A 6,000-nucleotide genomic window follows, 5' to 3' on the forward strand; every position below is an offset into this window, starting at 1 on the left:
ACAATCTCCAGTTTTTCAATTCAAATCAGAAGTAGCGCGAGCCGCCTGAAAAACAAGGTTGCAAGCTCAAGTCTACCGCAAGGTCAAGTTTATTTCAAGTGCAAGCAGCAGGGTGCCCGCCTGAAGAAAAGGGTCAACTTCCAGTTTATTTCAATTTTCAAGTCATTGGCAGGCACCCGCCTAGAGAACGAGAGAATTTATTTTAAATTTCAAGTCAGTTGCAGGCACCCACATGAAGAACGAGGGAAGTCATTTTAGAATTCAATTCAAGTTAGAAGTACAGAAGCTCGCTTCAAGAATGCAAGTCGACAATCCGAGATGACCAAAAGAAGAAATCTCAATCCAGAAAAAAAGAAAAAAAAAGAAGTGAATTCAAACTGTAGAAGCAGATGAAAAGATATGGGCTGCTCAAGACATGACTGAAGTCGCAAGCTTTGCATGTCCCGTCTTAATTTGAAGAAGCTGAAGAGATGAATCTGCACCTGCAGCTAGCAAGCATCAAGGTTCAAATCAAAAATCTGCATGAAGAACCATTCAAGACTCAAGATCAAGTTTCAGAAGACTTATAGATAGGAATCTTGTAACTCATAGCTGGCAGGCTTAGTTAGTCTTTTTCATTTTTGATTTTGATGTAATAATAAGATCGCGGACCGGAACCTCGACGGAACGGTATCTCACTCGACTCTATCATCCTCTCTACACACTCCATCACTTCTGAACTACACGTGTCCTGATTCCTTTATAGCCAAGGATATGTAGGCAGCTCAAATACCAGGGCTCAGTTACAATCTTTTGTCCGTCTTTGTTTCGTTTTGAATAAGCGTCGGGGTCATAAATCAATTACATTGATTATTGTTCTTTGCTCCGAAAACTCTTCGTGTTTCCAAGCAAAGAGGGGCAGCTGTAAGCACGTAATTTTTGACTCGCACAACTTTTAAAAGTAGTATTTTAAAAAAAATAGTTATTTATTTTTCATTTAATAGGATTTCAGTCAACTTTTAGTTTTAATTTTAAAACATAAGTTTAAAAACACAAAAATAATTTTATAATATTTCGTTTCTTATTATATATTTTTGTTAGCTTATTAGTATTTTATGATATTTATAATATTTAAAAAATACCATAAATATTTTCATTTTTAATCTATAGTTCACTTTAATAGTTTATTCTTATTAACTAAGATTAATTAGTATATTTTGGTAGTATTAGTATTTTTATTTTTGTTCAATGCGAAAGAATTAAATTTGGGCCAATTGGGAGCTCATTTTCGGATTTTGGTGGTCCAGCAAGACAAATGCCCATTATTCCCAATTTTTTTTATCCCAAACCCTTTTCTCACACTTTAAAACCCCCCTTAATCATAGCCATTGATCTACTTTCATCCAAGGGCTAGGATTAATTCCCCTACACCATATAAAATCCTAATAGAACCCTAATCTAAAAGAAGAACCTAATTCCTACCCCCACCAAAAAAGGAACGGTGCTGCTTCCTTCAAAAGAAAAATGACCCCATTTCCTTATCATCAGCTCTCATGCACACATTCGAGAGAGTCAGCTGCAGACTGAATCTCCTAAGCTAAAGGAAAAAGACACATACACTCAAAAAGAAAGAAAGAACAAGAACGATACAGTGAGAAAACGGACGAAATTGGACAGAATCTTTGAATAAGAACTAAAGTTTTGGTTCTGGGATTTCATTGTTCCTTCTCCTAAATTTCTGTTTTGGTTTACTGCACCAAACAAGTTTCGGTTCGAGTTCGAGGTTCCGGTCTAAAGTCGATTTTGGGTCTAGGATATGTCATAAATGGTCGTTGTATGAATTTTGTTGGAAGCTTTGTTCAATAGAAAATCATTGCTTCAGTTAAGGTCCATTCTCAATTTGTCTTTACTATGGATTAGTTGAGTATTATGTTTGTTTGCTTTTGCTAAATCATTTAATTGCTTTATTTTAGTTAAAAATCTTGATTGCTTGTTTGAATTGTTGATCAGTACTTTATGAGACTTTTTTTTTGTGGTTTCAAATAATTCCATGTATATATATTTCTAGTGAACTCAATCCTCATTGTTTTTGACTTTCTATGCTTGTGTCGGTCATGAGCCTTTAAAATTCACTACATAGTTCCTGGATGATTATCGCACTATGAATGTTACATTGTGGTTCTGATTGTGAAACTAAAGTATGTTGTTGTTGATGGGAATCCACAGCTTAGATTAATTAGAGATAATCCTGAGGGAATCTATCTATTGGGAAATTTGAATTGTCTCTTTGGTCGAAAATTGAGCAAGAAAGTGTTCTGTTCGCGTTTGTATTATTTTCTTAGATATATCAGTGATCATGTTAACTCTCTTTTTAATTAAATTTTACACTTCATCCACAATTGACTTCCATAACTCATGGCCTCACAATAATCTCAAGGTTTTGGAAGAATAATGAATATCATAGCTTGCTTTAGGTGCGATTAATAAATAAATCATCGTGACTATGGGTACGATTCCCGTGGCATAGTCATGATACATAATCCCCAATTCGAGTGTTCGTTTCACGTGACTCGACCGTAACTTCGAATAATAATAAAATTAACATGTTGTAAATCGCGGGTGCGTTTCACGTAGCGCGATTTGCAATGTGTACAAAAATAAACGAGTGCGCGACATCGCGACTTGTTCAAACAAATTCCACAATATTAAAAGCAGTTTAAAAGGTTAAGATGCACAATAGGTTCTAAATATGTAATTAATCAGATAATTAGGCCAATTATTAATTGTTAAGCGACCGTGTTAAAACTACGGAACTCGGAAGTGCCTCACACCTTCTCCCGGATTAATAGAATTTCTTACCCGGTCTTCTGATTTTGCGAAATTTAAAACAGAGCCAAGTTTTCTCGATTTGGGATTTTAAATAAACTGGTGACTTGAGACACCATAAATTATTCCAAGTGGCGACTCTGATTAATTAAATAATTCCATTTTGAATTATGTCACTTTAATTGGAAAAATCCCTTATCCCCTATCCCCCGCGAAAAAAAGGAGGTGTGACATTATGGAGATCACATTTGCATATGCACCATGATTTTGTATAATTTCGGGACTTGTACATGATATATATGTCACACTTATGTATGTTATTTGGAGGCTTGGATATTAAGACCAAAATCTTGTAACTTGAATTTGGTAACTTATTTTGCTGTTTTAAGGTGTGTTAATAACTCAAGTCTTGTAATATGTTAAATTTACACTTTGTCTTATATATATGTACAAAGGAGAAAATTAGTTTTTTTTTTTATACCCGATAATTTGAAATTTATGTACAATACAAACTTGCAGTGATGTTGATTATTCAAGAAGGATTATATCACCTTATATTAAAATTTTGACATTGTATTTTATTTTTAAAAAATAAAATAAAATTATGAAGAGTATTTTCAAAAAATAAATAAAAAAATATTGCACTTTGGACCTCATCGCATGAGCCTATTTCCGCTACTAAATTAGATTTGTTTCGTAATGTTGTAAGTAATAAATTAGATTTGTTTCGTAAGTAACACCCTCCCAAAGGGGTTGCTACAATATCTATCTATATTATTAGATAAATATGACTGCTTAAGTAAAAATATTGATACACTAAAATATTTATATTGAATTTAAAGAAATGTCGTATTTATCTCGATGTCAATTGCTATTACATATAATTTATTTTTATTCTACATTTCATACATTTTTTAATACACGCAAAAAATACGTGCACAATACGTACACTAAACGTAGTATTACAAAATAACAAGCATTGCAAGGGGATAAATTAGCTCAAATTGGCTAGAGTTGTATTAGACGATGGACGTGAGGTAAAAACTTACCGCACCTAGTATTAATATCCAACCATATTAATTTACTATTATTAAGTTTAAATCAATATTTTAAAAGGCGTGGACGTAAGGCGAGGCGTTTTACGTATGCCTTAGTGAGGCGTAAGCCCCGAGGCACGGAGCGTAAGTCCCATAGGTATTTAATTTTTAATATTTTATAAAATAATATAATGACAGTAAATATTTATAAACAGATAAAATTGCATAAAAATTGAAGAAAACTATAAATATGTGAAATATATATATATATATATATATATATATATATATATATATATAAAATTAAATAAGAATTGAAGAAAACTATAAATATGTGAAATATATATGCTCCATCCTCACAAAAAAACTAGTCAAACAATCTATTATACGCCACTTACAAGCAATGTTTTAAAAGGCGGGGGCGTAAGGCGGAGCGTTTTACTTAATATGGGGTAGATCTTTAAAAATTTTAATTTATAAATTAATAAAATAACATAATAACACAAAAAATATAAAATATAAACTAAAAGTTAAAAATTAAAGAAAATTAAAGGAACTCATAGAAAAAAAATATCTAGCATGATTCTTTAGTATAACTAATGCATACAAATCACGTATAACGTCTTTCACTTTCAAATAATTAAGAACTTACAATTTCTTTAAAAAAAATGATCAAACTCCATATTTTACCTTCCTAAAAGTAAATAATTAATAAAATCTTATTAGTACGATAATTAAAATATTACTCCTTCATGAATAAATACAAATTAGCTTAAGATATCAAATTAATAAAAGTATATAACAAGGAGGGACAAATAAACTAAGACACGACCAATAACAAGTGAAGATATAAATTCGCAATATTATGTCTCATTATTAGAGTTATGCTCAATCTTCATATTTTTACCGATGAATAGAACTTGTCATTAATTTGTTAAATTTTTTTGAAGGTCAATGATATTAATTAGGAAATTCGACACGTGATTTGCGTTAGAACTGTTAGGCGAGCCTCGAGCGTTGCGCGTTAGGCGTGTTTAGGGCGCACGATCGGGCGCTTGGGTCGTAAGCCTCACAGAACTAAGTACCATACATGAGCCCCAGGACGTTTTGCAAGTGCCCCGCCCAGGAGCGAGCCCGGGCGAAGCCCAAAAATACCTTTTAAAACACTGGTCTAAACTAAAGGCGAGAATGTGAGTTAACTATGATTTTATGATATGGGTGTACGTGAAGGCAATGTATTAAATATTCATTGTGTTGGATACATTACGGTATGATTACAAGATAGTTACCAAAAAAAAATAGAGCAATTTTTTTCCTGGTAATAAAATGCGATAGTTACCAAAAACAAAATAGTTAAGTTATTTTCTAATACTTTGTCGTCACCCACGGGGTGGGATTTTGGGGGGGGGGGGGGGGGTTGAATGATTTGTTTTAATTTTGGGTGGAAATCATTTCTTTCCTATCTATCTCAACTCATAACTTCATTTTATTGCTCTAACAAACACTTAGATATTAATTATCATTCTTTAAAATTTAAAATTTTCATTTAAAAAAAAAACTAATTCGATTTGCAAAAAGTATTATAGCCTGTTTGGCCAAGCTTTTCCAATGAAAAAAGTATTTTTTTTTTAAAATTGAAGTGTTTGGCCAAGCTTTTGGAAGAAAAAAAAAAGTGTTTTTGAGGAGAAACAGAAGCAGTATTGGAGAAGCAGAAAAAAATAGTTTCTCTCCAAAAGCACTTTTTTGAAAAAGCGCTTTTAAAAAAAAAACACTTAGAAGCAGTTTTTAAAAGCTTGGCCAAACACTAATTGCTGCTCAGAATTTTTTTTTAAATCAATTAGCCAAACACAAGCTGATTCTCGCCAAAAAATACTTTTAAAAAAAAATACTTTTCAAAATAAATTAATTTTTACAGCTTGGTCAAACAAGTTATTATTAATTTTTAATACGCATTTTTAATACACCGAAAAATGGTTATTCCAAACACAAATGGACCATGGTGATTTGACGATTTCGAGGATTAAAGGTTGACAAACTTATTCTATGTCGATCCTTTGAGTTTTCAACTTAGCAAATTAGTCCTAAACATTGGCACGATGTAGCTACTCTAGTACCTATTCATGCTTTTTAAAGTTTTTTAAAAATTGCAGTTTCAGTA

This window comes from Nicotiana tabacum, chromosome 21 (genome assembly GCF_000715075.1).
Source record: "Nicotiana tabacum cultivar K326 chromosome 21, ASM71507v2, whole genome shotgun sequence".
In the NCBI taxonomy this organism is placed as follows: domain Eukaryota; kingdom Viridiplantae; phylum Streptophyta; class Magnoliopsida; order Solanales; family Solanaceae; genus Nicotiana; species Nicotiana tabacum.